Here is a 13,363-nt window from a genome sequence, read left to right as displayed (position 1 = left end):
GAGTCCAATAAGAAATATTAACTCAAACTCTCCCCCTCGAGGAAATAAATTCCTTTCGTTAACAGTCAGGGGCACAGATGCAAGCCCTTTGTACCTTTAAATCCTCACAGGTTATTATATTTCATGCAAACAAAGTCCAAGTTAGGTATAAATAACTGTATCACCAACATGACACTTCTGTTTATCTCCTTTCATTCACTTCCTCACATTTTGGCTTTGCAGCTCCTTCCTTTCTAGAACCACAGCAAATGCCAATAATCCCTGGTTGCTGCAGGTGATGCTTATTAATTTTGAAACTGCTTAATAGACTTGTGCATCAAATAGGCTTCCCAGCAGGCTGAGGTTTTTATCTCTTGATCATTCCACAGAGCTTTGTTATTTTATAGTGACTTCTAAGATTGTATCTTAGTCTGGACATTTACAGATCAGGAGTTTACAGCCTCAAACCGCTCTGCCTCAGGATGTGAAGCTCAGACTAAAGCTGGAGGAAGGGAGAAAGCACTCGGTCACTATACAGTCACTGTGCTTGTCAGAAAGTTACCAATTTCAATCCAATAATCAGATGTCTCAAGCAAAAAGCAGAACAATATTCCTAGGATGATAAAATGTTTCAGTGTACACTTTCTCTAATTTAGGGTTAGACATGAGGACATTTCAGGTATAAATATGCAAAATGGAAATTCTGAAAACACTTCTGAACAAGTGATTTTTCACAGGTGTAAAGTCCCATTAAGGTGAAAATAAATATTCGTACATGTCATTCTACTTGCATCCATGAAACAGACAGTTACAAGATTTGATCCACAAGGAAAAAACAACTTCAAGGACATCCTGCTCTGCTTATTTTTCCTTAATTATGTAAATCCTTTAAAAGACATTAATGCATTTTAATTTACTATCCTGATACACAGATAAACTAAGTTTAACTGTGTATCACTTTAATTAGGAATGATACCATTTGATCTTCTGTCCAACTTAAAAAGGTGATTTTTGTCTCAGAAAAACCCGAAAGAAGTCACTAAGTAAATAAAAAACTAATTTTTCCCATTTTCCAATATTAAAATTGACCAACATTTTATTTTTGCAATTAAAAAAAAGAAAGAAAAAAAAAAAAGTAAGAATCTCACCAAAAGGGTAACCAACACTTTAAATGTATTCTAATCCAAATTTGCAGAAAGCATGTACCAAATAATCTGGATTCTGGCTACAAAAAAAAACCTGATAAATATTTTCATAAGCAATTTCAGGGCAAATGTTGTAGAAACATTGAAAAAAGTTAAGCCTGTTTTGCTAAAACGTTCATTGTTTTCAACAGCAGAGTTATTCAGTGGAATAAGACACACGTACTTTTTAGGTTATAGGTGTGAGACAGCAGAAGCCACCTGAAAGCTTAGTACAGGATTACTTTAATCTTTGAGGGCTTGACTCCAAGTCCATTGATGTCAACTGAAAATCTCCTCTTGACTTCATTAGTTATAGGATTAAGTCCTTAAAAGATATCCACTTAGCTGGCAGAAGATCTTAACTTCAGACATCAGTGCACACATGACCTCTCTGTGTCTGCATCTGCAGTCATTAGACACGCCAAGGGTTTCTGGAATAAGACTGCAGATTCAGCCCTGCATAAAGCCTTATAGAGCATATCCTACTTAAAGATGTACAGAGCATATCCAGTCCTCTTGGGTTACCTTATAGTATTGCCAACAGTTGTATGAGGGCTCTATTAACTCAGCCAGACTTCTTGATACTTCTTCAACACTGAGGAATTAGCTCACATTTTTCTCTTTCACACCTATATATGCTTATTTCAAACATGTAAGCATATGCCACTAAGCAGGAAAGTAATTAAAATACCAAGTCAGTTGTCCCATATTCTGAAATAGCCATAGTACGACAGCACCCAAGTTGCCCCTACAGATGCTCACAAACATCCGCAGAAGGGTTCCCTCAACTGTTCCGAGTCCAGTATTACAAAGGCTGATGTCAGCCGTTAGGCACATTTTCAAAACCTTTATTTAGGGTATGGGACAGCATGGTAGTCATTTGCTGATACATAGACCAAATTAGTAATTATTAACAAACTCATGAGTGAACTGAAGGAAAAAGGTTGATGTGTCTTTATTTAATAAGGATGGTGTAATATTTCAATCAAGACTATATCCTAATCCAAAAATGTTGTTGTCACCCTTACTAATAAGACTAGTAAGACTGAAAGCAATGAGACTCCTTAGTAGTAAAATGACAGGCTTAAGTTATTATGGGGTGGGACATGAGCAGGCATTTTACAGACACACGTTAGGCAAAGGGATATCTGTTTGCACTCATTGATTTCAGTTATGACTCTGCACACAGAATTTGTCGTGCTATAAAATGCACAACATCCAATCTTAGCACAGCAATTAATTCTGCATAGACTTACGCTGGGCAGACTGACTAATCAGACAGTATGACTAATGCCTTATCTGGGAAAAAACAAACATTACTATTTTATAGCACTGCACAAAGCGGTTCATCTGACAGACACATCAACCTTTTTCCTTCAGTTCACTCATGAGCTTGTTAATAATTACTAATTTGGTCTGTGTATCAGCAAATGACTACCATGCTGTCCCATACCCCAAATAAAACACCCATGGGCTTCCACGAAAAAAAAATTCTTGACATTACACTGATTTAAAAGCCAAGTGACACACTTGCCACCAGAGCTCTCGGCGCTGAAAATATATCATTCTAGTGATCATTTCACGTTACAGGAATTCACCAGAAAGCAATATTCTGTGTTATATACATTTAATGTGTGCCTTTACCTATTGCCTACTGTACACACACGATCCAAAATATCAGGCTTCCATAATCAAAAATGTCAGAAAGAATGTTCACAAACAGCAAGCTGCATTCTTGGAGAAGAGTTTTATTTCTACTGATAAAAAAAACCTTTTCCATTGTTATAAGTAATCAATAGGGTCCCACATATCCTGTATAGTTAAGTTAATTTTACAGTCTGTGAGATTTTTCCATTTATTTTCTTTTTGCAATGAAAACAAAAGCAAAAAGTGAAAAGATGCTGAAATTCCCAGGAAATTTCAGAAAGAAGGCACTAGCTAAAGCACGTGAATATATGCAGTGGCTGGGTTCGCAATATTCTTGGGTGGAAAGAAGGCAGAGAGCTGGCTGTTTTGGAAGGAGGTGTTTTTGTGGTTTTGTTGTTTGTGGTTTTTTTTAATGTAGGATGTACTTTGCTGTAGGACAAAACGGTGGTTTGCATAACAAGGCAGTAACAAACACGTCTTACTTTCTGAATGTTCCTAAGAGGAGCAGCTAAAAGGAAAATGTTCTAGGCAGAGTCACAACTGGTGAACACAATGAACTTAATTCCTATCAAGATATACCGAGATCAGAAACCATCTGGTATTAAGTCACCAGATGTATCTTGTAATGATCTTCATTAATACCAGAAGCAGTAACCCTACCCTGTGAATTACCCAGAAATGCTATTAGCTATCCCCCACAAAATATACTGCAGAATTAAAACTTATTCCCTTTTGAGAAATTTGAGAATTCCCCTTTGAGAACAATTAGATTGTAATGGAAGCCAAGCAGAAAAAGAAAAGGAAACAACAGAGTTCTGTCACTTGAGAACATTACTGTTGTGATATTCCTCTATTCAATTAGTTTTATTTTATAGTAGCTGTCAGGTACTGTATGTACATTTGAAATGTGGGGAAATAGCTTAGAAAATATCATTCAAACTATGTTTAAGTATCTTCTATAAACTGTATTATACTACTAAGCATATACAGGCACCAATCTAGCAGAGTACTGGAGCATACAAGTAACTTTAAGCATATGAGCCTCACTGAAGTCATGTGCTTAATGTTATTAATATAAATGCTTTCTTGGTTTGAGACCTTACAAGTCTTTGCAAGTCTGCCTACGTAGACTACACATGCTATATGTGTATTTCTTTTTAGGGAGACATGGCTGAAGTTCAAAACAAGAGAATTCAGTTAGGGCCTGTCACAAATTCTATATAACCTGAAATAATTGCATCTTTGTGCCTCCACTTTCCATCTGAAAATTAGTGAAGTCAATCCTTGTAAAGCGCTTTGAGCTCTTCAAATGAAAAGTGCTATAAAAACTACAAATTATTATTATATTATTGAAGACCATGTATGTATACACACTATTATGTAATATATAATATATGTATAATGCATATAAATTCTAACAAATGTATTTGTGTAATATCTGAGAAATGGAACAGTTGTATCTGGAAGTGATAAATGCATAGAGTTGGATTTATTGTTAATCTGTGGATTTAATGATTTTTTAGACAAAAGGATGTTTAAGTGTATAATTGCTTTTCTTAATTTAATATATTTATGTAAATGCATGCCTGAAGTTCTGGATAGATAGCTATTCTGTGTCCCTTAAGCTAATAAAATATATTAAACTTTATCTTGCTATATAAGGTACACCTGCTGCTTTAAATTTTTTAAAATATTTTTGTTATGACTAAATGCATAATTTAAAAATCATGAAATTTTAATTTTTATCGGCTCTTTGATCTTTGCAGTCAAAGCAAAATGCCAGCATTTTATATATTCTTTGAAATGTACACTAGTTTTATTTATATAAATTCTAAGATGCTTTCATAAAATGTGACTGAACACTGCTATTATTTTTGGAACGGGAAGTTTGGAATGGGGTTTCCTGTTTGCTTCTGGATAAGTGAGAGTGAAAATTCAGACCTCCATATTGAAAAGATACTGTTTCATTGCAAGCAACACAGGAGTGCAACACAGCTTGAACGAGGGGATTTCATGTACAGGCATTTCAAGTATAAATAGCTTGGAGAATCAGTTCGGTAACAATGGGAAAAACATTGGGGGTCATTTCTTTGTTTAGTTCATTTAATATCTTCAGAGAAGCATGTCATCAAATCAGCGTCTGTTAAATTCAGATGTACCATTGGAAGTGATTTAAATAAGGGCCATAAAAAAGGATGCAGTATGGAATTCTTTCCATTTCTCCCCATCTTAAGTAACAGGTTCTGTTCCACGGAAATCAACACCTAGCCATATACATGGGAGCAGGGCCAACTCAATATATCAACTCAGTGTGGGTTTTAATACTAAAGAACATTTAATCATGACACATAAATGCAAACTACACTTGCAGCTTCCATCTGTGAGAGAAAAAACCAGTTTGGACAGGGAGCCCTGAAGAGCCAAGGGCTTCTTCACACACTAAGTTTACCTTAGTGGTTTTGAAATGCTGTTGAATTAGTCTTACGCATTTAACTTAAGTGTTTAGCCTGTCCTGTGTTTATTTTTTAGACTAAAGAATGAAGCATTACTGACACTACTATATTGATGCTATCTCTACATTTCACATCTAAGCCAAAATAATCTTGAAATTTTCACGAAATTGTTTTTCCATTTTTCAGCTAGTTATACCATTAGTGATATGGGCTGGTGGCCAGCCAGATGACTAGGATCCAAGCAAAATTTGAACTTCACCCAAATTGAGGATATTTGGAAACTGTATTTTACTTCAGTTTTTCAATGAATAAATATAGCAATTGCAGGAATGTTCGTTTAAATACATTTTCTTAAAAATGCTCATTTGAAGAAGGGCTCAGAACAAGAAAACAGCTAAAAGAGCAAACAGAATGAAGACATCGATGAGGATTGTTTTGATTTTTTAGGGAGACCTATATATTCATGAAAGGAAAAGTTCTGTGAGGTCTAGTACATAATGACAATAAATACAGTGCAGCATGTGGCTCTGGTGACACCATGAGTCACTGAGTTTGTTCTTGTAATTTATTAAGACATTATGAAAACCCACTGACATATTTATAAGCCTTGGAATTAACAGCTACCTTTCATTTATTTTATAACATGTAAGACATGAATTTTACTTAAAGCATTATATACGCTCAGCTGCGTACAGCAAGACTGTAATTCTACCTAAAGCATCTAATGGCATCCTAAACCTGAGGAGCCAAATTCTGCTCTGTCTTTAGTTGAATCAGAGGAGGTACTCTTGGCCTCTTGAATGAGGCTTGTGTGGTTTGTCAAAGTCATCAGAACTTTCAAAAGGAATTCGAAGCCTAAATGCACAATTCTGGAGCATTTTATTTTAGTAATATACTTACTTTGCCTCAGTGTCTAACCACCTTTTCCAGAATATATACTTCAAATAAGCTTCTGTCCTTTTCTTGCCTTTTCTCTTTCCATGTATAGCTGCTCTTTAAGTCTTTTGTTCTTTATTTGTACAGAGATACTGCGTTTCCATTCTATTGCACTGAATTTACTACATATTTACAAGTTTTTAACAAGATTGACTATGGCACAAGTGCTTTTTTTCTATTTTATCAAAAACACTAAGAAAAGGGATCAGCCCCTGGTTTAACTCTAAATTAAAAATGCACCACAAGTAAGTAGAGCAGAATCTTTTAAATGCCAAAGAATCATTTTGGTCTATGTGGTTGCATTTATTTGTTTTGAGGGAAAGGATTGGTTTGAGTCATATTTGATGACATGTCTACGGATGACATACATCTCTGGCAGAATTGGACAAAGTGGGACATAGCTTTGGTTTTGAAAAAACCTCACTGAACAGTGGCTTTCTTGTTTGCTTGGTTTGGAGTGGCTTCTGGGTTTTTTTAGTTTGGTGTGTTTTTTTTGAGTTTGAGTTGGGTTGGTTTTTTTTTGTCCTTCAAAGATAGGACTACTCCTGGATTTTGCCTGAATTCCAAGCTTTTGGGCTGAAACTGTTGAATGAATGGCTTTTATACTGGTTCAGCATTCAATATTTAAAATCTACCATTTATTCATTAGGCTATTGCCCCATTCTTCTTCAACTGTTGCTTACCTTACATTAGTACAAATTCACTGATAGCAGTGTTGTCAGGAGGTGAATCAGGTTGTGTTAAGCAGTTGCTTTTCCTTCTCGCTCATTTTATATCACTTTAAATAAATTACACTCAGAAGCGTTTGTCATATTATTCCACAATGAAACCAGTGTCATACTAGCAGAGTTTACTCCAGTTACACATAGTGTGTACATGCTTCACCTTTCACTATGTACATTTGATTACTCAGAGATGGATTGTCTGAGGGTGGGAATGGAGGAGAAGTGTGGCAGTCCTCCATTAGATCAAGGGGGATGTCCTCCTTTCAGTATTAGAAAATTGAAGTTTGGTAATACATATGTGAGCTATTTCCACTTCAGGGAAGGGGAACATACATGTGAATCAAAAAGCTGCATTTGGTTCAGGACATTTATAAAGAAGAGATCCAAACTCTCACGCAGTGGAATTAGTACTTTCCTGGTCAGATGAATAGAACAGGTGCAGATAAAGCTTTCAGGTCTTTAAACTACTACAGCCCAAATAAATTACAGCTATGGAGCATGTTTAGCAATTTCAAGCGAACATTAGAATGCAATGCCCATGGTGCAGATAAAGTGCTTATGAAAAAGGTGCATGCAACATCTGTACTGGCACAGAACGCCTGTTCTAAAGTAATAGCTGCAAAATGCCATAAGACTGTTAGTACAGCTGCAGCTTTTAATAGCTATTGAATTTCTTGATCAGGGGGGCAGATCCCAAGCAAGGGAAATGGACAAGTGAAACTATAAACTGCTATTTTACACCTATGAATGTAATATCAAATAAATGTGGTCGAACCCACTTTTATTTTTCTAAGAAATTCATCCCTAGAGAGCTTCATGCTAGATCTTACCTAGCAAGCCATCAGAAGGCACTTATGTCAGCCTAACCCTGAGCTCTCCAAGATATATAACCATACACTCTACGTATACCTGTTGCTTATTATATCTGTAACAGAAACCTGCAGCTACACACACTTGTATAATACCTCATGAATCATTTGTGTGCTTCTTCAAAGCTATTTGGTTCTAGATCAATGCAAACAAGGAATGAAAAGGTACACAATAGATCAGGGAGTTTTTAAGATGGTTATGCAAGAAAAAAATTATAGTGAAGTGACTGAATTGCAGAGACTTGAATATGGGCAACTGGATCCAACCAGTGAACTCATTACCACATTAGCTTATTAAAATTATTCCAAGGAATACAGCTGTCTGACATTTTCTGAGTTTTCTTATTTAAATTCCTTAGTAGTAAGATGAATTTGTGTCTAAAAGGCCCTCCGTGAATTACTAGAGTCATATTTACTTTGCATTTATAATTACAGCTTTTTGTCTATGCCAGAACTTCTATGGTATTATCAGATATTCAGTATGCAGATAAACTGCCGTTTAAATATTTTCTAAATTTATTATTGTCTTGCAAATTCTTCACTTCCTTCATTAGCCTGGAAATAAAAATACATCACATAATACCCAGGTAGCAGTGACTGCTGAGACTGCAGTTCAACCTGCTATGGCATTCACCCGAAATTACCCCAGATAGAACACTCTTAACATCTTTCTTTTAATGTCTGTCATACACAGATCGGACTGGATTTTTTTTTGTTTTGTTCAAGAACATTTTTTCTTCCAAGAACATAGCAGGTTCAAACTACATAGTGTTGATGTCTACCCAAAGCACATCCTAGGTATGTAAAACCTTTCCAAGTCCCAAGCAACAATCCCACCTACCCAGTACTTTCCAGTACTACTTAAATTTCCTGGCGCCTGAACTCACTATGTTCCTTTTAATCTGGCTAGAAATTTTTCTGGCTGGCAAACATCCTCAGAATTATCTGAACAATATGGAGATAGACATTTATCTCCTAAAAGCAATCCAGGATAAGACATACAACTGCCAAAGCTTACTTGAAACCTTGGAGAATCCTGAAAAGTTAGTCATAGTCAGCTCCTCAATTAACTTCATGGGTGGTGGTGCCAGTTTAATGATAAGAACACTACTACAATTCAGAAAAAGGTGGATCTAACTCTTCTGGTTACTTCCCAAGAAAATGCTTTGGCTTCAGTCCTCCTAGTTGAATCCAAGCTATGATACAACCAGAAATGATAAAAATCAGTGGGTCAAAAGGAGAGAAAGAACAACGGAGTCAGAATCTTCTGGCCTAGAAAGCTTATTTGAAAGTGTGAAGATCCACTAAATTAGTTCTGCTTAGCAATTTAATTATACACACTCCAGGAATCAGGACCCAGTGCTCCAGTTCCTCCTCCTTCCATGTGAGTCAGACTACCTTTTCTGTCTCTATGCTCTGCTTTTCTGACTGCTCCCTTTTCAACAGGCAGCACTGAGAATGCCTTATCTTCAGTACTTCTTTGCTTACCCCTCACTGTGGCAGAGCATCTCTGGAATCTCCAGGAAGTTTTATAAAATAATTTAGGAACAAGACCCAAAGTATTTGTTTAGAGGAAACAATCAGGGATTTTTTTAATTGGTACTATTCTACAAATGATAGAATCCCCAGTTCATGCCAGAGGCATAGATTTACAAGGAAGAGAAGACTAAACAGAAGAAGCAAAAAGCCATTACACGAATTGCTAAGAAAATAGCCCCAACATGAAATTTACCACCTGAGAAGTTATTTCTTTTGGGTTTTGGGTTAGTTTGTTTTTTTCTTTTCCAAAATCCACCTGCCAAAAAAGATCACAGAGTAAATCCAGATCTGTTGATGTCCACAGGAGCTCTGCCTGTGATTTCAGTGGTGCCAGCCTATCAACCCGCAGAGAGATTAAAATCTGATGAAGTTTAAGACAGCCTTTAGGAAGGCAAGTTCAGACAGCAGTGGGCTTCAGTGAAGCATGTGGCTGCCGTTGTGAGTGTCAAGCTTCACCTCCCTGACAAATGAACATCCCTACAAAAAGCTCAAAACAAAACGTTTGTCAGATTATGGCATTGAGACATTAAAGCCCACAAGATTCAGTGAATCCATTCATAGAATCATAGAATGGTTTGAGTTGGAAGGAATCTTAGAGATCATCTAGTGCCAACCCCCCTGCCATGGGCAGGGACACCTTCCACTAGACCAGGTTGCTCAAAGCCCCATCCAACCTGGCATGTATCTTCTGAACAAGTAACAGAAAGTGCTGAGGTGTTTTCTACCTTACAAAAGAAAATTAAAGCGAAGATATGTCTTTGCTGAAGTTTTTGGTGACTACTGAGCTGTACAGAAATCTGAGAGACAGCTTTAAGTCAGCTTGAATGTGAGCAGCAATTTAGTAGCGGCATCAGGAAGTCTAGGGAAGCAAAGAAATATCTCGGGTAAGCCTGTGAAGCTCTGCAAGACAATTTTTAACTGCAACAGTCTCCTCAAGTGCTTACTGACACTTCATTCAGAAATCTGTTCTATGTGCTGCAGCCACTATTAACTGCAGTACAGTCACAGCCGAAGACTCATCCTCAGTATCAGTACTGGCTTAAGTAAAACCTTCCACAGGTCAGAAAATGATTACTTAAATTAACAGGGATTAACAAAGAATTAACATTAAACCTTTTATAAGGAGTGAACTCATGCAAATCAGATTCCTTCCTCTGCCTATTTTGAAAGCTAGATGCTCAGAAAGAGCTTTCTAGTAATTATCTTTAGTGGGATTATTAGCACATTTATTAAATACACTAAAGCAATACCTCGCTTGAATCCAGTTGGATCAACATATTAAGTCTAAGAACGTATCTGCAGAAAGCAGTCACATCTATCAAAAATTCTCCAAATTAATAGAGATGGAAACCTGTGGGAGATGCTTTCCAAATCGAAAAGTTACATCACACGTTGCAGAAGATGCTACCTACAACATCCCATTCAAGTGGCCATTACAGCTCAGGTATGAAATGAAAGAACATATCACAGGGATTTTTTGCATCATAAAAAAATTAAGTATCAAGGTGACTTTTTCCATTTGCTTAATCAAGGAATGACCATAAGAATTTCCAAGCAATATTCAGGGGAATATTTTAACAACAGGAATGGAATAAAACTCTGAGAAAAGGAAATAGAACCTGATTTTTAAAATCATTTGCATGGAAAATTGATGTTTCAACAACTTTGAAAGTCTGGCTTTTATTTCCTGATCCTGCAAAATGCCCTACTTGCCAGCTTTAGGAGTATAAGCAGTTGGAATGAACACATAGCATCTGCTTATGGATTTAAAAGTTTCACATAGATATCATTTTCAGAATCGCATCTTAGCAATAAAAAGCTTCTTTTCACTCATGATTTCCTAGTGTCATACGGTAATCCCTCCAGCGTTCAAGATAAGAGATGGAACTTTAAAAGTTAGATAGTACAAAGTCTGTTTACATTTTTTAAACTTACTGGTCGCTTACAGTAATTTTTTCTTCCTCTCTCTTGATTAGTACGTATCCGAATGCCTCAGCAGCCCAAACATGAATGTTAATAAATAAGCTAAAATCTCAGAATCTCAGGAGTGGTGAAGTGCACGCTTTCACCTCTCCCCCTTTTAAAAGTGTCAAATGCTTCCTGACATGCTTAGGTCCATGGAAATGGAACATATTTTCTCATTACGTTAATTAATAGGTCTGCTTGGGTGGTATAATTCAGTATAAATTTCCTTTAGTATTCTGTCATACCTAAAAAGGATCTTATTCTTGTGATGTCTTTAAATTTTTATGACTTCTACTCTGTTTAGTCTGTGTGTAATCCTTCTTTTGAAACCTAATGTCCTAGAAAATCTGCAGGTTTTTCTTAAAACTGGCACACTCTCTAGTTCATAGTCATTTCTTTTTCTTGCCTTCTTAGAACTCCATGCAAGTCCTTAAGGTGTAGTTCACGGCTCAGGGAATTTATGATTACATCGTCAATGTAAACTAAAGCACTGCGATATATTAAAACTGACAAGATGCTGTTCATTAATCTCTGAAATATGGCCAGGTGTGATGTAATGAAGAGAGGTTTCCAACTCAGAGAAGCCGAACCCAGCTCCTAGCTCAGCTTGATGGTGGCTTCCTTTACCTCATCTGGGAGAAGGACTGCCTGGGTGGGGACTCTCACTGGGAGCGTAATTCCAGAAAAATGTGGTTTGGGGAAAATGAGACAGGGTAATCCCTTGCCATGCCAGTGTTTCTCAAACAGCTCAGCTTCTGCTTTCCTTTCATTTCCAGGTTAGAACACTAACTTGGTCATGCTGCCGTGAACCACAACTTCCCAAGGAAATAGTTTGATGGGCTGGAGGTACATTTTTATGTATGAAAAAGAGGAGCATTTTAAGTACTGGAGTCTCAACTCGCAGAGAAAGCAACAGCAGGCTCAGAACACAGAAAAGCAAGTGCTGCAATTTACACATGCATTATATCTTGATGAAAACAAGGCTCTAATTTGGTTGTGACAGTTTTGTTGTTTGGTTGGGTTTTTTTAAAATAGTCGTACTGTTTCAACACAAAAAAGGGCAAAATCAGAAGAGATCAAATATAACGAAAAGCTCAACTTTTCCACATCATTAACTCAAACATCAAAATAAATTAATAAATGTCATTGCCTAAATTTACTTCATTAACAGTGTATGTGGGATACTGAATGCAAATATTCTGGTATCTTACTTGCAGAAGTGACTTAGAGAAAAAAAATAATTAAGCAGATACTGATGAACATACCCAGACAGTGAATTGGGCATTTAACAAGAAACCAGATTCTCAGAATTCTATTCATCCATTAGATTAGAAATTTCTCTTATTGGCTATCTATCGGAACTAAGTTTGAATATGATGCCAAATAGGTACTGCACTGATCCGTTGGTTGATTATCTTTAGCCATATATGTCTTACTTAACTACATTAATTGAATTAGATGTATAAAAATTATTAAATTACTTCAGCTACTAAGCTTGAGAATATCTTAAATCTTGAGTATTAACTTTGAACTCATTCACAAATAGACAAAAAAAAAAAGTGATGACCCTAAGTAAGAATTCACTCGGCAACGGTCAAGGTAGTGTGGCAACTTCCTGAGCTAACATTACATTCTTGCCCTAAGTTAAAATTACATCCATTCTAGACCAATTCCTCATTAAGACTACTCTGTCTCTCTTGTATTGCTCCCTTGCGCTTGGCTACCAAAAAAGTTCTGGGCCAACTTTGACATTCTAAAATTAAATATTCACACTCATAATTTGTACCTCTATATCACCCACCACCCACAGTTGCGGATAACTTTGAAAGGGGTAATTAATTCTCTGCATATATAATACGTATTAGTTACATCTTACAGAAAAGGAACCAAAAAGAAAGCTGGCACAACAAATTTGAACCTGATTTTCAACGCTGAGTGTTCTAACTTCTGAAAACACACCATTTCTGTTACTGGAAGATTATGAATATAGATTCTGAATAACAACCTCTAAGTTTGAAAAATATACACTAAAATGACACTCAATAGATCGAGAAAAAAAACATGAT

This window comes from Strigops habroptila, chromosome 7 (genome assembly GCF_004027225.2).
Source record: "Strigops habroptila isolate Jane chromosome 7, bStrHab1.2.pri, whole genome shotgun sequence".
Taxonomy (NCBI): domain Eukaryota; kingdom Metazoa; phylum Chordata; class Aves; order Psittaciformes; family Psittacidae; genus Strigops; species Strigops habroptila.
This window is presented reverse-complemented; position numbering follows the sequence as displayed.